This window comes from Monodon monoceros, unplaced genomic scaffold (assembly GCF_005190385.1).
Source record: "Monodon monoceros isolate NGI ecotype Baffin Bay Population unplaced genomic scaffold, NGI_Narwhal_1 Super_Scaffold_21, whole genome shotgun sequence".
NCBI lineage: Eukaryota > Metazoa > Chordata > Mammalia > Artiodactyla > Monodontidae > Monodon > Monodon monoceros.
This window is the reverse complement of record NW_021703778.1, coordinates 171632484-171656422: the sequence shown is the minus strand read 5'-3', so window position 1 is coordinate 171656422 and position 23939 is coordinate 171632484. Positions and strand designations below refer to the sequence as shown.

Genomic DNA, 23939 nt, shown 5'->3' with positions numbered 1-23939 from the left:
GAGTGGTATAATCTGATGACATCATATTCACTGTGGGTGTTTTTATGGAAGAGAAAAAAATGGTACAGGAGTGGCAATACAGAACAAGGAAGACATCCCACTTCCAAGCACAGTGATATGAGGAATGTAGGGGAAAAGGCATGTACCACATGAGAGGGCTGCAGGGAAAATAGTGCCATCAGGAGACAACGAATTTGCAGTAAGAACAAGAATGTGAGGAACATTCACAAAAGAAATTGAGGATTAGGGGGATTCTGCTGGTGTACCCTGAGTTCCAGAAGGCTCAGGTGTCAAGAGAAGGTCAAGAAAAGGTCAGGGGTGCGAGATGCGATCAGAAAAAAAATGTACAGTGTCTTAGAGATTAAAGCCTATAGAACAAGGGGATGACCTAGGAATCCTGGCCTTCTTGGTGACTGATAACCAAGAAAAAAGAACATATGGGACTTCCCTGGTGGCCTAGTGGTTAGGATTCCAGGCTTTCACACCATGGCCCAGGTTCGATCCCTGGTCGGGGAACTGAGATCCCACAAGCCACACTGCACGGCCAAAAAGAAAAAGAAAATTAAAAAGCACATAACGAGATCAATACCAATGGCAGAGAGCGACAGAGAAGCTAGGAGTGCTGAGGGAGGGGAAGGTGGGGTGAGGACCTCGCCAGGAACATCTGAAGTTCGGGGGCTTCCTTTCAACTTCTGTTGAAGCCTCTAGGCTGGCAGAGTAGCAGTCTCACTCTGAGCAGAGGAACACTTTCCTGATCCCCTGAAAAAGGCTGCGCGACTCTTGCTCGGATTTTAAAGAGCCAATAAATCTCTGCTAGCTACCAAAAGGAGGGTTATTCTCAGAGAAAGAAGTAGAGCTGGTTACACAGCCCTCCTCCAAAGTCCACCTCTGGAGTTCCTAACTGCCCCAGTTCCAGAAGATTTTACATTGTCTTTAATAGTGTTGTTAAGCACAATTATTCTAACAAAAGAAAATGTTACTTTTCTATGAATGGTAATGAGGGTAATGAGAGTTCACCAGTTCTGTGCCTTTGTATTTCATTCATTTATTCGTTCAAAAGATTTTTACTTTGTGCCAACTACGTGCTGCACAATGTTCTAGACTCTGGGAATACAGCATAAACAAAAACCTGTGCCTTTACGGAGGTTACGTTTTAGAACAGATATTAAACAAATACGTACGTTTATATTACGTTAGTAGGTGCTATGAAATTAAGAAACAGTATACCAGGATAAGCGGGACTGGAGTGCAATGGAGGTTTTCATTTAAATAGGATGGGCAAAATATCTCCTCTGAATTATTCTTGCCCAAAATAATTTTAATCAGAAATTGATCAATCCTCTAAATTTAACCACCAGTTTATAGAAAACATAAAGGATAAAGGAACATGTTAAAAACAGTACAGGGGGTGGGTCTCTAAGACCAGAAAATTGAGAGCTTCTTCGCGCCCTGGCGGCTGCACCCAGTGGCTCGGCCGCCGTCAGCATGCCACAAAATGAATATATCGAGTTACACTGTAAGCGGTACGGATATCGTTTGGATTACCATGAGAAAAAGAGAAAGAAGGAAGATCTAGAGGCTTATGAACGTTCAAAGAAGGCAAAAAAAATGACTGGTCGGAAAGCTAAGCTCTACCATAAACCGCCATGCTGAGAAAATACAAATGAAAAAGACTATTAAGATGCATGAAAAAAGAAACACCAAACAGAAGAACGATGAAAAGACTCCACAAGGAGCAGTACCTGCATATCCACTGGACAGAGAGGGACAGTCTCGAGCTAAAGTACTTTCCAATATGATCAAACAAAAACGAAAAGAGAAAGCGGGAAAATGGTAAGTCCCACTGCCCAAAGTTCGTGCCCAGGGAGAAACAGAAGTATTAAAAGTTATTCGAACAGGAAAGAGAAAGAAGAAAGCCTGGAAGAGGATGGTTACTAAAGTTTGCTTTGTTGGAGATGGCTTTACTCGAAAACCACCTAAATATGAAAGATTCATATTAGGCCAATGAGATTACGTTTTAAGAAGGCCCATGTAACACATCCTGAACTGAAAACCACCTTCTGCCTGCCAATACTTGGTGTGAAGAAGAATCCCTCATCCCCACTATATACAACTTTGGGTGTTATTACCAAAGGTACTGTCATTGAGGTGAACGTGAGCGAGTTGGGCCTAGTGACACAAGGAGGCAAGGTCATCTGGGGAAAATATGCCCAGGTTACCAACAATTCTGAAAATGACAGATGCATAAATGCAGTCTTACTGGTTTGACAGCAGATACATACAAATAACTCCTTATAATTATTGAAGACTACACGCCAATCAGGAAACCACTACTCTGATATTTCTGAATACTACCAATCAGCCTTACATGTCTACAGTCATCAAGAAAACTATTGTTTAAAAAAAAAAATTTTAATGGCCTAGTTTAAAAAAAAAACCAGTACAGGGATGCAATCAGAAAATCCAGAATGAGGGAAACTCAACCAATCTAGTGGTTTTCTACAACTAAATTACGAGGGAAATCAAAAACAAAGATGGGAAAATCTACAAATTAAGATTTATGTGTGTGCTTTTGGCCAAGATGGTAGCAGAGACCAGATTTACCCTCCTCCCTGAAAAATCCAGACAAACAAACAAAATATAAGAAACAATGGTCTTCCAGACAACGCACATCAGTGATCCTTGAAAGATGGGAAACAAGGGACTTCTCTGGTGGTCCAGTGGTTAAGAATCCACCTTCCAATGCAGGGGACGCGGGTTGGATCCCTGGTGGAAGAATTAAGATCCCACATGCTGCGGGGCAACTAAACCTGTGCACCACAAGGAGAGAGAAGCCTAGAAGCCCGCTTGGCGTAACTAGAGAGAAGCCCATAATGAAGAGCCCACACAGCCCAAAAAAAAAGAAAAAAGGGAAACAAAGGAGATCAGCCCTACTGCTGTCCCAGCTTCCTGCTTTGAGAGAGCTTCCAGGCCACGGAGCCAGGACAGTGAAGTGAACCTTTATAAGCAGCCATGGGGATGACAAATAAGCATATTTTTTAAGCGTTCAATATCATTTGTCAGTAGGCAAATGTAAGTTAAAACCACAATATGGGGCTTCCCTGGTGGCGCAGTCGTTGAGAGTCCGCCTGCCGATGCAGGGCACACGGGTTCGCGCCCCGGTCCGGGAAGATCCCAAATGCCACGGAACAGGTGGGCCCGTGAGCCATGGCCGCTGAGCCTGCGCGTCCGGAGCCTGTGCTCCGCAACGGGAGAGGCCACGGCAGTGAGAGGCCCGCGTACCGCAAAAAAAAAAAAAAAAAAAAAAAACCCACAATATGATACCACTACACACATATTAGAATGTCTAAAATTGAAAAGACTGACCATGGCACGTGTTAGTAAGGTTGTGGAGCAACTGGAACTCTCATACACGGCTGGTAAGAAGGTAAAATTATAAAACCACTTTGGGAAAGTCTGCAGTTTCTTAAAAAAATTAAGTATACAACTACTATATGATTCCATTCCTGAGCATTTACCCACAAGAGAAGGAAATATATGTTCACACACAGACCTGTACACAAATATTATTCACAGCAGCTTTATCTGTCATAGCCAAACAATGGAAATAACTCAAATGTCCCTCAAGAGGTGAATGAATAAAAAATTTCTGGTGTATCCATACAAGGTAATACTACTGAGCAATAAAAAAGAATAATCAAATGACACATGCAACAATGTGGATGAGTCTCAAATTAATTATGCTGAAAGAAGCCAGACAAGATAGTACCTAATTTAAGATTCCATTTATATAAAGCTCTGCAAAATGCAAACTAACCTACAGTGACAGAAAGCAAATCAGCGGTTGCTTGCAGGAAGAGACAAAGGTAGGAGGAGTCACAAAGAGGCATGAAGAAATCTGGGGGTGGGGGGTGATGAATATATTCAGTATCTTGATTGTGGCGATAATTTCACAGGTGTATACATATGTCAAAACTAATCAAACTGGGACTTCCCTGGTGGTACAGTGGTTAAGAATCCGCCTGCCAATGCAGGGGACACAGGTTCGAGCCCTGATCCGGGAAGATCCCACATGCCACGGAGCAACTAAGCCCGTGCGCCACAACTACTGAGCCTGCGCTCTAGAGCCCACAACTACTGAAGTCCGCGTGCCTAGAGCCCATGTGCCGCAACAAGAAGCTACTGCAATGAGAAGCCCGCACACCACAATGAAGAGTAGCCCCCACTCACCACAACTAGAGAAAGCCTGCACGCAGCAACGAAGACCCAATGCAGCCAAAAATAAATTCATTTAAAAAAAAACTAATCAAACTGTACACTTTAAATATGACATTTATTGAATGTCAATTATACCTCAATAAAGCTATTTTTTAATATTTTATTTATCAATTTATTTTGGCTGTACCAGGTCTTAGTTGCAGCACTTGGGATCTTAGTTACAGAGTGCAGGCCCTTAGTTGTGGCATGTGGACTACTCAGTTGTGGCATGCATGTGGGATCTAGTTCCCCGACCAGGGATCGAACCCAGGCCCCCTGCATTGGGAACTCGGAGTCTTAACCACTGGACCACGAGGGAAGTCCCAATAAATCTTTTTTAAAAAAATAAATAAATTTATTTATTTATTTTTGGCTGTGTTTGGTCTTCATTGCTGCAAGCAGGGGCTACTCTTCGTTGCGGTGCGCAGGCTTCTCATTGCGGCGGCTTCTCTTGTTGTAGAGCACAGGCTCTAGGCACTCGTGCTTCAATAGTTGTGGCACGTGGGCTTCAGTAGTTGTGGCTTGTGGGCGCATGGGCTTGGTTGCTCCGTGGCATGTGGGATCTTCCCAGACCAGGGCTCGAACCCATGTCCCCTGCACTGGCAGGAGGATTCCTAACCACTACGCCACCAGGGAAGTCCCAATAAACCTATTTTTTTAATGCAACATGTGCATCATGTTTGAATGCTGATCTAAACAACTATTTAAAAAGAGACGACTGGAGATTTGATTATACTAAGGAACAAATATTAATTTTACTTAATTGTGCTACCTGTGGTTAGATTTTTTGTTGTTATTGTTGTTTTTTATATTTAAAGACTTAATTGTTTTAGAGCAGCTCTAAGTTTACAGCAAAATCAAGAGGAAATTACAGAGATTTCCCATATACTTTCTGCCCCTACACACGAATAGCTTCTCCCATTATCAACATCCCCACCAGAGTGGGACATTTGTTAGCACTGACGAACCTATGTTGACACATCATAATCACACAGAGTCCACAGCACACTAGGGTTCACTTTTGGTGGTGTACATTCTATGAGTCTGGACAAACGTACAATGACGTGTATCCATTACTATGGTATCCCAGAGTATTTTCCCTGCCCTAAAAATCCTCTGTGTTCTGCCTAATCATTCCTCCTCCTCCTCTAACCTCTGGCAACCACTGTTCTTTTTACTGTCTATGTAGTTTTGCTTTTTCCAGAATATCACATAGTTGAAAGAATACAGTATGATGCTAGACTGTCTGTATTTTAGGGATAACATACTTACAGATGGATAGGTAGGTAGGTCAAGACAGGCCTCATTGAGAAGGTAACACTTAAGCAAAGATTTGTAAGAAGGAAAGGAGATAAAAGTCATAAAAGTAATACAAGAACCAGACTAAGTAGGTCTTGTAAGGCCGTTGTGAAGTCTTTCACTTTTACCCTAAATGAAACACGGGCCACTGTGAGGTTCTTGGCAGTAGAGAAACATACTGACTTACATTTTAACATGTGGAAGCAGAAGACTTACTAGAAGGCAACCTCAGTAATTAAAGTTATAGATGATGATGGCTTACAGGAGGACAGCTGCAGTGGAGGCAAATAAGAAGCAATCATATTCTCCAAGCTAGCAGAGATGGTCTGTAGGCAGGGATACGAAAATGATATAGGCAGTTCCCACCCTCAATGGGCAGTGGCGAAGACACAGAAGCTAATACTTACCTAAAGATAGAGAAGTCCTATGACAGAAGTAAGTAACAAGGTACAACAAGAAGACAGACGAGGTGGACGCAACTTAGAGGAGAGATGGGAGAAGAGTCCATGACAATTCTCCATAAATGTTGCCTGAATTATTATGTGCAGGTATCTCAACCTCAAAACTGCTACATCCCCTATTCAGTGGATGGCACCACCAATCACCAAGTCACTTAAGCCAAAATCCTAGGAGTTGTCGACACCTCCTTGTACCCCACATTAAATCTATCATTACAGTCTGTCTACTGTAACTGCTTAAGAGCTTTCCAACACATCCTCATTTCCCTCCTACCCCCACGGCATCCCCTCATCAGAACTTGACTCCATGAGGGCTGGTATGTCTAGTCTGTTCACAGTGCCTACAAAGGTGTCTGGCACATAGTACATGCTCATTTACAAGTTTCTAAATAAATAAGTAGTCTTCTCTACCTTCCGTTAATTCATTCCCACAAGCTCTCCTCATCACAACAACGAATGATCTTTCCAAACTGCAATCACATTCACAGCACTCTGTGGCTTAAAACTCTCCAGCCTTGCTCAATGAAGAGCAATGACTCTCCTAAGTGGGGCAGTGTAGCTTTAAAACACATGGTCAGTATGGCAGGTAGTATTTCACAAAAATATTACACTATTGCTTCCATAACACAGACATTAATGTGTCATTTTTAAGAGACATAAGTCTTAAACGGTTATTAAAGCTCGTTTAATTTTGCACAGCAATGGGAACCACTGACAAATGGTTATTAAAAATCACTTAGGGCTTCCCTGGTGGCGCAGTGGTTGAGAGTCCGCCTGCTGATGCAGGGGATACGGGTTCGCGCCCCGGTCCGGGAAGATCCCACATTTCGCGGAGTGGCTGGGCACGTGAGCCATGGCCGCTGAGCCTGCGCGTCCGGAGCCTGTGCTCCGCAACGGGAGAGGTCACAACAGTGAGAGGTCCACATACAGCAAAAAAAAAAAATCACTTAATTTTGCAGAGCAAAGGGAACCCTTGAAAAAACGAAACAAGAACCTACAAAATGGGAGAAAATATCTACAAGTGATGCGACCAAAAAGGGGTTAATATCCAAAATATACAAACATCTCATACAACTCAGTATCAAAAAAACCAAACAACCCAAGCAAAAAATGGGCAGAAGACCTGAATAGACATTTTTCCAAAGAAGACATACAGATGGCCAACAGGCACACGAAAAGATGCTCAACATCACTAATTATTAAAGAAATGCAAATCAAAACCACAGTGAGGTAACTCCTCACACCAGTCAGAATGATCAACAAAAAATCTACAAACAACAAATGCTGGAGAGGGTAGACAGAAAAGGGAACCCTGGTGCACTGTTGGTGGGAATGTAAATTGGTGCAGCCACTATGGAAAACAGTATGGAGGGTCCTTAAAAAACTAAAAATAGAACCACCACATGATTCAGCAATTCCACTCCAGGGTATATCTCCAAAAGCACAGAAAACACTAATTCAAAAAGATACATGAAAAAATATATATATATATATGCATCCAGTGTTCCTAGAATCACTATTTACAATAGTCAACACTTGGAAGCAACCCAACTGCCCATCAACAGACAATATGATTAAGATGTCAAACTCTCTCTCTCTCTCTCTCACACACACACACACAGGAATATTACTCAACCATAAAGAATGAAATACTGCCATTTGCGGAAACATGATGGACCTAGATAATACTATGCTTAGTGAAATAAATCAGAGAAAGACACACTATAATATCACTTACATATGGAATCGAAAAAATAATACAAATGAATGTATATGAGAAACAGACTCACAGATATAGAAAACAAACTCATGGTTACCAAAGGGGAGAGGGAAGGGGGGAGGGAAAAATTAGAGGTATGGAATTAACAGATACAAAATACTATATATAAAATAGATAAGCAACAAGGAGTTACTGAGAGCACAAAGCATTATAACCATTATCTTGTAACAACTCACAATGTAGTATAATGTGCAAAAATACTGAATCACTATGCTGTACACCTGAAACTAACACAATATTGTAAATCAACTATACTTTAATTAAAATATAATAGGGGCCTTCCCTGGGGGTGCAGTGGTTAAGAATCCGCTTGCCAATGCACGGGACACGGGTTTGAGCCCTGGTCCAGGAAGATCCCACATGCCACAGAGCAACTAAACCCGTGCGCCACAACTACTGAGCCTGCGGTCTAGAGCCCACAAGCCACAACTACTGAAGCCCATGTGCCTAGGGCCCGTGCTCTGCAACAAGAGAAGCCACCGCAATGAGAAGCCCGCGCACTGCAATGAAGAATAGCCCCTGCTCGCCACAACTAGAGAAAGCCTGCGTGCAGCAATGAAGACCCAACGCAGCCAAAAAATAAATAAAGTAAAATAAAATAAAAATAGAGAGTCCCCTGGTGGCCTAGTGGTTAGGACTCCACACTTTCACTGCTGTGGCCCAGGTTCAAACCCTGGTCAGGGAACTGAGATCCCACAAGCCACACGACATGGCCAAAAAATAAATAAAAACATTTAAACAACATTTAAAATAAATTCCAAATGGAGGATGACTGCTAGTTGAGTAGAGGGTTTCTTTGGGGGTGATGAAAACGAAATTAGACAGTGGTAACAGTTGTACAACTCTGTGAATATACTAAAAACTGCCAAACTGTACACTTAAAAGAGAGTGAATTTTATGGTGTGTGAATTGTATCTTAGTAAAGCTATTATTTAAAAATAAAATAAGCTCCTTAGCTTGGCACACAAGGCCCTTGTGATCTGTCATGTGCCTACCTCTATAGTCTCACCTTCCACCACTTTCCTGATTGCTTCCCCAAGCCTCAATTATATCAAATTTCCTCAAAAATGTCACATCCTCTCTACCCACAGGATCTAAACATATGGATCCCTCAGCCTGGAGAGCTTCCCTTCATATGCCCTTCAAGACCTACCTAAGGGTCACCTCGGGAAAGCCCTCCCATCCAATTTCAACCACCTCACCTCATCCCACCATGCCCCCAGGCTGTCAGAGCACAGGCATACTTTATCACACGGCACTCACGTACACCAGACGAGACATTTTATGACTACTGGATATAGTAAGTATTCAATAAATAAGTCTAATATACAACTTCATTTTCTGTAATGTGGAAAAGCAAATTTACTAAACTTTAGCCAAAAAGGTTTTTTTTGGCTAAAGCAAAGATGACAAAAATCTTACAATTATAGGGACTTCCCTGGTGGCCCACCGGTTAAGAATCCGCCTACCAATGCAGGGGACACAGGTTCGAGCACTGGTCCAGGAAGATCCCACATGCTGCAGAGCAACTAAGCCCGTGCGCCACAACTACTGAGCCCACGTGCCACAACTACTGAAGCCTGCGCGCCTAGAGCCTGTGCTCCGCAACAAGAGAAGCCACCGCAATGAGAAGCCCGTGCACCGCAACAAAGAGTAGCCCCCATTCGCTGCAGCTAGAGAAAGCCTGCACGTGGCAACGAAGACCCAACGCAGCCAGAAATTAAAAAATACAATAAGTAAAAAAAAAATCTTACAATTATTAAATCTGGTTGCCAGACATACAGGACTCATTAAATTTTTTTTTTTTTTTTTTTTTGCGGTACGTGGGCCTCTCACTGTTGTGGCCTTTCCCATTGCGGAGCACAGGCTCCGGACGCGCAGGCTTAGCGGCCATGGCTCACGGGCCCAGCCGCTCCGCGGCATGTGGGATCTTCCCGGACCGGGGCACGAACCCGTGTCCCCTGCATCGGCAGGAGGACTCTCAACCAATGCGCCACCAGGGAAGCCCCGACTCATTAATATTTCTATTGTTTTCTACATGTTCAAATTCTTCATAAGCAAAAAAGCAAACTCATTAATGTTTAGGAAAACTATTTAAGTGTAAAATCCTGTAACAGAGAGAAAAATTAGTGTTCTTAGACCACCATAAGTAAAAGGAGTCCATCGTTTTCTCACACGAGTTCCTAAAAGTATGTACAAAAGTGCAATGTGTAAAAAGCAAGACAATAGATGTGTCAGAGGGGAATTACGTTCCTGAAAAGCTAAAACTAAAAAACACCTAATTACATCTCATCTTACTTTTTCCAGAGCATAATTGCAATTTCATACATGTTCTTAAATTGGTTTTTTCCTTCACAATTAAACACAGTCCACCAATGAGTGTGTCTAATTGAGGCAAAAGTTGCATGCTTATAGAATGCCTAATGATTATTAGCTTTGTCTTAACTGCATTAAAGTCTGCAGAACTTAAACTTCAAATCATTGGTATCAACACTTTCACTTTGCTACTGCTACTTGTTCTTAATAAGATAGAAAGTGTGGTTTCAAAACTTTTTTACAGCAATACAACTCTTACTTTAAAAATTATCTAGAAACTTAAAGTGCAAAACTAAATAAAAGCTCAGCTACTCCAGCTTCTACCCTGCTTTAGCAGGGTGAGAGGCCTGCATGCCCACCCCCAACCTCTCTGCTCCACTAACAATACTGTACAAAAATGGCAATGCCATGGAAACTGACCCATTGCCAAGCAAGCAGAACACCAGCAAGGACTCAAAATGATAGTTCATCAGTTATATAAAACCCTAATTCAGTTTAGGAGGATCAATATATGGCATATGAAAGCACCAGATGTTCAAAATCTAAAAGGCATCAAGCTGAAAATGACTAGGAAACAATAAAAATTCTGTAAGAAGTGCTTCAAAAGGAACACACACATACAAATACTTATTACATCTCAGCAAGATGGAAGTCTAAGACAGTCCAAGAATGAGATATTTCCTAAATTATACTTTTCAAAGAGAAAAGTATACTTTTCTCTGAAAAAGTATTAGTTCTTATTAGAACGAATAATTTTTAAATAATATATTTTATAAAGAATAGTGAACTCAAAAAAAAAAATCCTGCTTTGGAAAATTCTGGCTAGAATCATCAGATTTCAATGAGTAGGCAGACTAAGCACTCTATCATGAACACTGAAATGAATAGTGGCTATATGAAAACATAAAATTTGATATTCTGGTTTCTAAAAGCATTATTATTATTCTATTTACAGAATGCTTCCATGAACATAAAACCCAAACTTAAAAGTTTAAAAGCCACAACAAGCCAAAGCAATTTGCAGAAGAAACAACAAAGCTGAGGGTTATCATGTTCCCTGATTTCAAACTACATTACAAAGCTACAGTAATCAAAAGAGTATGGTACTGGCCCCAAAACAGGGACATAGATAAATGGAACAGAATAGAGAGCCCAGAAATAAGCCTACATTTATACAATCAATTAATCCACAACAAAGGAGACAAGAATATGCAATAGGGAAAAGACAGCCTCTTCAATAAATGGTGTTGGAAAAATCAAAATCATGCAGCTACATGCCAAAGAATCAAACTGGACCACTTTCTCACACCACATACAAAAATAAACTCAAAAATGGATTAAAGACTTAAATGTAAGACCTGAAACCATACAACTCCTAGAAAAAAACACAGGCAGTACACTCTGGTTGCCAGAAGGGATGGGGTAGGGGGGTGGGTGAAATAGGTGACAGGGATTAACAGGTACAAACCTCCAGTCATGGGGATGTAATATACAGCATAAGGAATATGGTCAATAATACTGTAATAACTTTGTATGGGGAAAGATGGTTACTAGACTTATCCTGGTGATCATTTCATAATGCGTGCAAATATCAAATCATTATGTAGTATACCTGAAACTAACATAACACTGTACATTAACTATATTTCAATTAAAAAAAAAAAAAAAGCCCTAACAGCTTCAAGAAGAAACTAAATAGATTAGGGGTAAATGACAACATGTAAATGTGTACTAATGTTTTCTTTAAAAAAGGAAATATAAGCAATTCCTCTACTTTTCTTTTTTAAAAAATCTAGACTTCTGCTTCCAGTCAGGGTGGGGTGACATGAACCAGATTTACCCTGTCATTATGAACAACTAAAAACGAACATACAAAGCAACAGTCTTCAAGACACTGGACACCAAGCAACAGAGTACAACGATCCCTGAGAGATAGGAAACGAACGAAGTAAATCCCGGTTTATTGCCTGGAGAGAGTTTCCAACTGGCAGCACAGGGAGAGAGAACCCAGGGAAAGTCAGGCAATCTCCCCAAGTTTAGGAGGCAAACTTAGGCCAAGGAAGCCAGGGCAGCTAGAGTTTGTAGGGCAGGATACCAGAAAAGAGACAGCTGCACAGAAAGAGAACTCCAGAGATCTCCTCTTTGTGTATTCAGCATAGTACTGACCAGCACATGCCTCTTAAGAAAATACTTGAGGTATCTGGATAAAGAACTACTCAAAAGAATAAAAAGAATAATCCATGAGGCTCACACAGGGCCAAGAAGAGTGCCTATTCCCAACAGCCAGAGTGGAAAACCTCAGAATTAAAGGACTATTGGGTAGAGTAAGTACTCAGAAGGGTTTTGGCTCAGTAGTGGGAAATAATTAGCCCTAGACTAAATGCTGCTCTGATCCCACCTAACAAAGCTTAAAAGCAAGATCTGAAATGAACAAACCATGTCTAAGGAACTTAACCATGTTCCAGAACAAAGCGCAAGGATATTTATAGGAATATAAAGATACCCAGCATCCAAAGTAAAATGCATAATGTCTGGCATCCAAACAAAAATTACCAAACAAGCAAAGAAACAGGAAAAGACAACCCATAATGAGGAAGAAAATCAATCAGTTGACACCAACTCAGAAATGAGATGGATGGGAGAATTAGTAGACCAGGGCATTAAAACAATTACAACTGTACTGCAAAGTGTTTGAGAAGTTTGAGGCAAGGCTGAGTATGCTCAGGAGACCTGAAATACATTTTAAAAGTCCAAATCACACCTGAAACTATCACAACACTGTTAGTCAATTATACTTTAATAAAAAAATGAAAAATTTTTTAAAAGACCCAAATCAAACTTCTAGATATGAAACCTGGAAGATGAAAAAAATACATGTATTAACAGCACATTAGACGCTACAAAAGAAAGACTGGCAAACTTAAAGATACAGCAATAGAAAGCATTCAAAATGAAAGAGAGGGGCTTCCCTGGCGGTGCAGTGGTTAAGAATCTGCCTGCTAATGCGGGCAACATGGGTTTGAACCCTGGCCCGGGAAGATCCCACATGCTGCGGAGCAACTGAGCCCGTGTGCCACAACTACTGACCCTGAGCTCTAGAGCCCGTGCGCCACAACTACTGAAGCCCGCACACCTAGAGCCTGTGCTCCACAACAAGAGAAGCCACCACAATGAGAAGCCTGCACACTGCAGCGAAGAGTAGCCCCAGCTCGCTGCAACTAGAGAAAAGCCCGTGCGCAGCAACAAAGACCCTACGCAACCAAAAATAAATAAACAAATTTATTTTAAAAAAAGAAAGAAAAAGACTGAACAGAGCATCAGTTAGCAGTGAGACTTCAAACAGCCTAATATATGCACACCTGTGTATGTGTAAATATGTATAGTTTATGTCAATTAAACCTCAATAAAGCTGTTTTAAAAACCTAACCTTTTCAGGGCTTCCCTGGTGGCAAAGTAGCTAAGAATTCACCTGCCAATGCAGGGGACACAGGTTCGAGCCCTGGTCTGGGAGGATCCCACATGCCGCAGAGCAACTAAGCCCATGCTCCACAACTGCTGAGCCTGCGCTATAGAGCCCAAGAGCCACAACTACTGAGCCCTCGTACCACAACTACTGAAGCCCACACGCTGCAACTACTGAGCCTACATGCTGCAACTACTGAAGCCTGCGTGCCTAGAGCCCGTGCTCCGCAACAAGAGAAGCCACCACAATGAGAAGCCCGTGCACCGCAATGTAGAGTAGCCCCCGCTCACGACGACTAAAGAAAGCCCGTGCAGCAAGGAAGACCCAACGCAGCCATAAATAAATAAATGAAAATAAAGATCCCTTTAAAAAATAAAAAAAAAAAAGGCTGAGCCTTCATATTGTTGATTTTTTAAGTCCTACATTTATCTTCAATATAGCCATATATCTTAATCATCCTTTTGGTTTAATTAGGTACTAAATAACCACCTCAAAAAACAAACCTCTCCAAGCTTTCAATTTCTACTTGCTTTCCCAAGAAGCCTGTTTGGAATACCTTAATAGCAATATTTTAACAAATACTCCACTAGAGGAATTCAGTACACAGCCATCATAATATTTATCGGCTGTTCCAATATTACATTTCATCATGCACCTTGATTAAAGGGACAAAACTACTGAACTAATTATAAAAAACAAAGCTTTCATCAGAACCTCTAGATCAGTGCTGTCCAACAGCACTTTCTGGGATAATGGAAATGTCCTACTCGGCGCTGTCCAATACAGCAGCCAACAGCTACATACTTGAAATGTTGCTAGTGTGACAGAACTGAATTATAAATTTTATTTGATTTTAATAAATTTAAATAATTATAGATCGGGGCTTCCCTGGTGGCGCAGTGGTTATGAGTCCGCCTGCCAATGCAGGGGACACGGGTTCGTGCCCCGGTCCGGGAAGATCCCACATGCCGCGGAGCGGCTGGGCCCACGAGCCATGGCCGCTGAGCCTGCGCGTCAGGAGCCTGTGCTCCGCAACGGGAGAGGCCACAACAGTGAGAGGCCCACGTACCGCAAAAAAAAAAAAAAAAAAATTATAGATCACTAGTGGCTATATTACTGGACAGCACAGCTCAAGACAATTTAAAAGAAAATCTAGATTGAAATTCTTAAGAAAGATTAGCATTTTCAAAATAATTTTTTAACATTTACAGCTTATATATATTAATTTTTAAATTAATAAACATCATAAAATCATAAACACGGAAAAACTCCTATTTTTAAGGCTTGGCTCAAAGGACCACTTCACCTAAACCTTCTTCCTGGTTTCTTCAATGCCCCTCCTCCACCCCAGGGTCAGGTGACCCCGCCACATCATGCCTCATAGCACCCTCTGTGTGCTGTCATCAGTGACGGGGTGGGGGGGGAGGGGAAGTAGACGCTTAAGGGAGATGAGGTTTTCTCTTGGGATGATGAAAACACTTTGGAACTAGATGGTGTGGGTGGTAGGTGCACACAATGTAAATGTACTAAATGCCACTGAATTCTTCACGTTAAAATGGTTAATTTTATGTCATATGAATTCACCTTGATAAAAATAAATTTTTAAGAATGCTTCTAAGATGTGTATCTCTAATTCATACAAATTCATTACTAAAAAGGCACAGAAAACAGGGAAAACCAGCTTTTAAATGCAACTTTAAAGCTCATTTTTTTCCCTTGGGTTTCCATTTTTTAACTAAACTTGGTGCTTAATTATCAACTGTCCATTACAAAGTGCCTATTCAAGGTAAGTCAGTCAGTGCACACAAATGTTCTTATTAAATGCAGAACCACATTCAGCTACATCAAGTGAGAAGAGAAACCTTTAGATATTTAAACCGAATTGGTGGCTCAAAAAACTAAGAAAGCAGAATCACATGACACCACCAAGACTTTATGGAACCAAGTAAGACCAGACTAGCCAAGTACTTCCCCTACTCTTCTTACCATCCTGATCGCCCTATATCCACACTAAGTCTGAAAGCAGAACTAGCCCAAGCCCAGAAGCTTCTATGTCAGTAAAGCAGGATCTGCAATCTTCAGTAAGAGTATATATGTGTGTAAAACAGCACAGTTTAAGTGAACAGAATGTTTAACCAATGCCCAAAATTTTAATTAACCTTTTCAGGCATAAATAGGGCCATCAGGTAGTATTTCTTAGTCACTAGATGAAACTGCTGAAAAGGATAACCATGGCCAAACTTGAGGAGCAGAGACTCACCCAAGTGCCCTCGGTAAATGTACAAGGCAAACCTTGGGGTTCTGGGCAGACAAAAACTAGTCCTTAGTTAACTTACACTACGATCAAATCAAACATGGCAAACTTCACAAACAGAATAAAGCTTACAATTTTCTTTAAGTATACTCTGGTCTTTGAAAAATAGAATACAATTCACTAATATATACTTTGGGGATTTGGGGGGAGGCGGGGCAGGGTTAGTTTGTTTTTTGTTTTTTTGATGGGGGAGGAAGGATGGGAATAATATGCAAGGGAGGAAAATTAGTTGTTGAACAATACTAACCAGATAGCTGTACGGGTGAAACCAAGGGGCTTTTTTAAAATGCTCTCTTAGATATTTTAATTTGTGTATCTTTTCACACTTTATTAAGACCTGGTTCTTAAATTCATTCCACAGCTCAAGTTCAGTGCAAATCTGCAGAAAAACATATGGGGGGGGATAGATATTTAAAAGTTATACTCAGCTGTTAAACTAAAGGGTAACCAACATAACAGGGTCCATTGTAACCTTATGTCATCCAATCGCAAGAAATCGCTCCCCTCAAAAAAACAATTATATTTTACACTCTGAAAATGACTATTTCGACATACATGGAGTGAAGCAATTCATTCCAATTTGCCCCAGTCAACCAAGCCAGATACCTCCCATTTCATTTGTGTTTTCACTTCCAGGAAGAGGAGGAATGTAATTGGACATGAAGCAGGCTCTGGCAACCCTAAACATAAAACTCCACAATACCTGGGACCACATGGAAATGACTAAGCAATTGATCCAATAAAGTATTGCTCCTAAGTGTTTTTTCTTAAAGAGGATTTCTGGCTGGCTCTCCCTGAAATACACTAGATTGAAATCTGACAGCAACTTACACTTAATGCGATCTTGGTGTTTTTCCTTTCTTAGTGACATATAAAATAATGGTGCTTCTGACAACAGCTGGCATCTTAGAATGGGTTACCTTGGGCAAGTTACTAGGTTGAACCATAACAATAAGCCTCTCCATGCCTCTGTTTCCTCATATGGAAAACGGTGATAACAACTTTACCTGATATGACTGTTTTGATCGTTGTGTTAAATCATTAATAGGTATAAAGTGTTCAAACCAGTCTGGCACACAGCCAGCACTACACTAACCTGGCACTGACAAATCAGTCCTTCAAGGGTCTTCTATTAGCTGCACCTCCCCATGCACACACTCGCCCACTCGCTTATCATCAGTGACAAACCCATAAGACAGCTGAATTTGGTTTTAGTCCACAGCACGTTAACCCGTCATAGGAAACTAACTGACCATCGTGGAAACTAAAGCTATAACTTTAACCTCTAACTGGTATGCTGTTATAACTAGATGCTGGACAGAAATTAAATCAGAGCTTTTCAAGTCATCTGGTACTGAAATTTAGGTCAATCGGTTAATAATTAGTACACCAAATGAACTGAATAAAGTTGAAGCATAACAAAAAAAGATGTGTCAATTCTCAGTGACATTCATCTTAAACCGAGAGTCCTAGTGACAATTATAATAGGAGCTATGTACCAAGTCCAGTCTCTGAGCAGAAACATATCCAACCAGGGATATATTTTTATTCCTTCCTGAAAAGAAACTCAATCAACCCCAATACTAGAGAGAAAACAAAAAACTCTACATATGTAACCCTAATAAAGGATCAGTATCCAAATATATAAAGAGCTCCCACAAATTAGTAAGAAAAAGAACACCCTACAGAAAAAGAGCAAAAGGTATATTCACAGAAGGAAACCAAGTAGCCAAAAAAACATATAATAAAAGCACACTTAACCTCACCAGTAATTTAGAAAAATGCCAACATAAACCACAAAAAGACAGTACTGCAAAAAGTTAATAAACCTAACACCTTAGTGAAAATTGGGTGAAGGAAAGGAATTTTCTGTGCCTGTTAGTGAATGTACTTGTTTGGAAAACACCAAAGCAAATGAATATGCACAAATAATTCCATTTACAAAAAGACTTTGACAATAACAAAACATTTTGCTTTTCACACATAAGTACGTACTGAAGTACAAAAACACACATGGGCATTCTGCCGGCCTTGAGAGCGTGCCACTCAGATCTCCCTTCAAGAGAGAAAGAGCTGAGAGAAGTGTAATTAGCTGACAGCCCCAGCTGCCCAGCACCTTTGGGGTCCACTGCAGCCTTCATACCAACGCCAGGCCAATGACTGAACACAGCCGGCATTCTAGGGCAGGCCCTTTCCTGCCCAATGCACTCTAACGACCTGTGCTCTGGCTGCACTGCAATCTTAGGCTCCTGGGTCCAATAATCAATCATCCTTCTTTCTGTTTTCCTTCACAGGTGTCACACCTGCACCCATTCTGAAGGCTTTGCCACCTAACCTTCTTCCTCTCCTCTCTATCTTCACAGGCATTTACCCCTGACACTCTTGCACGGCTGATTCTATCTTGGCATCTGCTTCATAGAGGATGCAAACTATCACAGGGATAACAAAAATCAACTTCCAATTAGTGAAGGCAGGAGTGGAAGAATTAGCCTCTACCTGCACCTGACGCAAATATGCCCTAATATCAACAGTGTTTAATCACAGTGGTGGGCATGTAACTGTAGATATTTTTTATTTGAGTGGGTTTTTTAAATAACTCTATGTTTACAATGCTATCCTACCTTATGATAATTTGCAAAGACATTCCAACATCTAACCACTATCTAATCACTTCAATTTTAGAAATTTAACCTTACTCCTGGTTCTAAAATCATGCACCCGTATTACCGTTCCCAATTACTGTATGCAGTAACAATGCTCTAAAACATTAAGAGTTTTAAGTTTGGCTTCATTGGCCTCAAGTCTATCTGGAGATACGTTTAATGACTGAAAGACAAATACAAGTCACTTTGTCTCCGCAGGCCTTACTTTCCTCATCTAGAACACAGGAAGGCTGGACTGGGCGGACACTACAATTTTCTCTCTCATTACCCCAAGGAAGGGAAAATCCAGAAATTTCAAAGAATTATGTCTACTGTGCGATTTTTACTAAGATCACCATGTTTAAAGAATTTGACTAATTTGAAAAAAAATAGTTTTAGGGTTTACTGTCAACATTTCATTTAAATGACATTTTTTAATGTTATTTTAAAATATGTCTCAAACATTTTAGCAAAACACCTTTTGTCACCTTAAACCATTCTATTTTTTAAATACTTTTTTTAAAAATCAACAACAGAAAACATAAAGCTCAACCAGAAGACAGATATATGTACTAGAAGAATTTCCATAACACAAAACAGAAGGAATTGTTAAATTACAATTATTACCCCTTATCATTTCTAGGGTCACAAGTATTTTCCATAATTGCTATTTAAAGCTGTAGGAATTAACTCACTCCAAATCACTGAATCAGCATTCAATCCCCAATTCCTACCTTATTCAGACTTCTACTGTGCTGCTACAGAGACTCCCTCCACAAAAGGGATTTCCAGTTCTGTTTTAAATATAAAAACCAATACAAGCCTTATTTCTTAGTTTTACATTATGCATGGAACCTCTAAAGAAAGGCTCAGAAGAAAGTGAGGGCTAAATTACAAATTAATTACAACAATCTATATAGCAGAGAGTAAAATATAAAAAGTAAAATAAACTGGGGGAGAATACAGTAACTTGGATAGACTCTAATGTTTCATCTCCAAAGACTAAGAAGTTAGTTGCAACTAAATTGCCCCATAGAACTTTATAACACCAAGGAAAATAGCTTTTTAAGAGTAAGCCTAAATTTCTTCAGTACCAAGGACTTTCAACACTGCTTTTAAAACAGCTCTGCTCTGATCAGCCTCAACCAGCTAACCTTTGAATCACACTCATCACCCACAGAAGGGAACACTGTGGCAGAAGAACCTCACCTCGAAAACATTAACTCTCAAAGACAAGAACTTGAAAGTTTAGAGCAAAAACTCCCTAACTCAGAACACAGTTAATGTGTACTTCACTTTGGCCCAGGGATGGATTCAAGGTCTCTTTTGTACTATCCAGAAACTTGATCTGAACAGGTTTACCTATCCTCTCTGGATCTCAGTGTACTTTTCTGCTATATAAAAGTATTGGACTAGTTCTCCCTCTTCCAGGAAAGAATATTTACCTAAATTGCAGCAGGTAACTTAAAAGTAATCTTCTTCAACTATCTCAGTGCATGATTCACATTCAAATCTACGGCTTCGTTATAATTCAGTCTTACCTCTGCAGTAAAGCAGGCAATGCGCGGACCACTGCTTGGCAACTTAAGTCCCACAATCGATAATTAGAATAAGATAGCAGACAATGTTTACTTAACACTCACTGTGCCAAGCACTGCGCTGGACATTTTACATGTATTAGCTCAGTTAATTTCTTCTCTTGAGGAAGAAGTTCCACTACCTCTACTTCACAGATGAAAGCAAAAATAAAGTAACTTGCCCAGGGGCAACACACAGTTGTCAAGAGGCACTGCCAAGATCTGAACTTGGGTTTGGCGATTCTCATAGCCCAAGCTCTCACAGTCTACTCTATACTGCTTCTGAAAGAAGCCGGAAATTAAAAAGATGACTATAACTGACACAATCACAGGCCACAAGTGAGGGAAAGATCCCTGATTCATAATGGAGGGAACTGAGGCTCCAGAGATAAAATGACCAGCTCGACCTTAAACCACCTTCTTAACCACAGAGACAGGGCATTCAGCCTCCCGACAACCAGTTTTAAGTGTCTCCTACTTCACTACATCATGAAGGTGATCACTCACGGGGTTTATCATTACCCTGACCTCTCATTTGGGTAAACACTACCTCAAAGTACATCTACATCACAAAGCATTCACTGTAGCTTATGAATTTTGGGGTATCTTTAAAATTGATTTTTACAATGAAACTAAAGCATAGCAAATAATGTGTTCAAAGAGGTACACAGAACCACCAGTAAGAAGAAATGAAAAGCAGGTCAAGACACCCTGTTCAGAAAAATTATTCCACGTTAAAGCATAACACATTTTATTAATACAAGTCAACTCTGAAGTGACAGTTGAGCCAATGACAACCACAAATTTTCTAATCTGATTAAATATACTGGATTCAATGTTCCAAATACAGGGTGCATGTTTAAAGGGCTATTACCTCAAAAATATTTACCATTAACATTTCCTCTTCTGTAAGAGTCTTAGTTTTACTATTAGTGAACTGTGATACTGAAAACCAGCACAGACAGAAGTTGACAGTAATAACACATGTTGGGACTTCCCTGGTGGCACAGTGGTTAAGAATCCGCCTGCCAATGCAGGGGACGCAGGTTCAAGCCCGGTCCAGGAAGATCTCACACGACATGGGGCAACTAAGCCTGTGTGCCACAACTACTGAGCCCGCATGCTGCAACTACTGAAGCCCATGCGCTTAGATGTAGCCTGTGCTCCGCAACGAGAAGCCACCACAGTGAGTAGCCCCCACTCACCACAACTAAAGAAAGCCTGCATGCAGCAACGAAGACCCAACACAACCAAAAATAAATAAATTTTTTAAAAAATAAAAAATAAAAATAAATAAAAGAAACCAAAGACGACTCAGCATACACTACGGCACTGAGTATGGAAAGGCGGTCTGGACCCCACATGAGAACAAAGACTAAGGTAAAGATATGGAACTGCATTCTGGTCTTGTTTTTAAATCTAACTGATAAAACTTGTTCCATCATTATAAACACAGATGTTATTTTAACTACCAAGTTCTGATCCAGTGATCCAGTTTAGGTCTTCGTTAGATAATAAGAACTGAATCAGCACTTTAGGATGGCAGTGCTCTATCCACTTCACTCACTACTTGTGAGGGATGACGAATCTTCTTTGGGCTATACAGGGAGTATCAGGTGGATCTAGTTTCAACCATTCGCTTTTAAAGCTAAATAGGGTCAAGTTGGGATACTGTGGGTAAATAAAATCTGATCTTAAAAACAATTAAAATCAACTTCTTCCACTCATACATCTTTACAGAGACAGTTTTTTAAAAAAGCAGTTTCCTGATGAGTTTCACACTTACCGGTCTGTTCAAATTTGTAAAAATAAATAAATAAATAAACAAACAAATATTCAAAACTCAGGCAGGGAAAAAAAGGAAACTAACAACCACAATCTCAATTCCATATTATTCCTAACTTGTACTCATGGAAGGAAACTGTCTTAAGTCTAAAGACCGAAACAAAAATTTTTTGCCATGAAACAAAATTGGTGTATCATTTCTATCCCAAAATGGAAGTCTCCCCATCCCTTAGATTTTTTTTAAATTAATTAATTATATTTTTGGCTGCGTTGGGTCTTCGTTGCAGTGTACCTGCTTCTCATTGCAGTGGCTTCTCTTGTTGCAGAGCACGGGCGCTAGGCGTGAGGGCTTCAGTAATTGTGGCTCACAGGCTCTAGAGCACAGGCTCAGTAGTTGCGGTGCACGGGCTTAGCTGCTCCACAGCATGTGGGATCTTCCTGGACCAGGGCTTGAATCCATGTCCCCTGCACTGGCAGGCGGATTCTTAACCACTGCGCCACCAAGGAAGCCCCGTCCCTTAGGTTTTTTGTTTTTTTTTCTTAGGTTTTAAGTTAAATGAGAACACACCTAAAAAAATAAATCAGTAGGAAACAGTAAAGTCCTACAATTTCCAGCCATACCTAGGAATTCATCCCACTACTCAGATTGGCAAAACAGGGTTTCAAATTATTTCATATCAGTTGGATTCCTTTCCAGATTAAAACAAACACAAAATACGAAATGTTAATGCCAAGACCCAATCAACTGGCAGTAAGACCATGCAGCAAAACATTTACAGTGTTTTACTTTTTAGAATGGCAGGTCTCTAGCAAATTTATGCTTGCATCTATTCCATCGAAACTGCAAGGACAGCTCAAAATATGATCCTATTACATGTGCTGTTTCAAAGAGAACAACTCCAAAGAAATCAGGCTCATTCCTAACAATGCTGAGCTAGACATCAATATTTAGAAGAATGTCAGAATTCTAATTCTTGCTGTTGCCATCAAATATGCCCTTTTCTTTAGTCACATCCAACATATTTAAATAAAGCTTTCAAAACGAATATAAACAAAATGTACCAAAAAACTGACCAACTTACTAAAACTAAAAGATATATACAAGTTGATTTTTTTAAATATGTGGGGGAAACCTGGTGACAAGCTTTGCTTTATGTTCTGTGTATTAAAACAAAGATGGACTTGACCTACAAAATGAAGATAGGGTCAACTGTAACCAAAAAACAGTATGCTTCCCCTGGTGGCCAACCATGGAATGGAGAAGGCATGCACAGAAGAGAAAAAGCCTTGTCTCGGAGTTCCATCCTGTCACTCTTATAAATGAGAAGTGACTACCAAAAAAGGAAGACGCGGGGGAAGGGGAAACTATCAAAAAGACTAACATTAAGTTAAAAGGAATACAAACCTGGGCGGTAGACTACATATACTTTAAGAGATTTAAATCATCAACAGACTAAAATGTAGAAGGCAAATACGGGAAAGGTCATTTATTTCCAGAATGCCCAAGAGCTCACTCAGGGATCCCTAAGTATTTTCACTTCAAACAACACCCAGAGTTTCATACCTAAATAACAGCTTAAGAGCAATCGCCTTTTTCAAGGGCTAGATCCTTGCAATTTTCTGCAGTCTTGTTTCCAAGGAAAAGCATTTATGCATTTATCTTCTCAAACTCGTGGTATAACCTACATAGAGAACCTTCAGTTCTAAAGCCCTCCAACCAGGAGGACTGTTAACTCCAGTTCCACAAGGTTCTTTTTTGAGTTTTATTTCTGAAAGAAAACCCACGTCCTTTCAAACATTTTCCATGCCAACAATCTTTTAAAGATAATCTTATACGGAGACAGGCTAGAATCTCACTGACGAATTCCTTTGTCTGATTGGATTTTTCTGGTACTTTAAATCTGCTTCCACACAGAAGAGCAGCAAGAGTAGCAAATGGTCCAAGCTAGGGGGTAGGGATTTCTTGGAGGCGGACATCATTTGTTAGGCTAAAGCTTCTGAAGGTTCTAATCTTTCACAACCCGTTCCTTTAAAAAAAAAAATGGGGG

At 40.4% G+C, this 23939-nt stretch overlaps 1 protein-coding gene and 1 pseudogene across 3 annotated transcripts in view; one reads left to right on the top strand and one right to left on the bottom strand.

Moving 5' to 3' along the window:
- Window positions 1-23939, bottom strand: part of RCOR1 (REST corepressor 1) — a 126022-nt gene that overhangs the window by 100902 nt on the left and 1181 nt on the right. The window lies entirely within an intron of this gene.
- On the top strand, window positions 1012-3186 carry LOC114904011 (annotated as a pseudogene).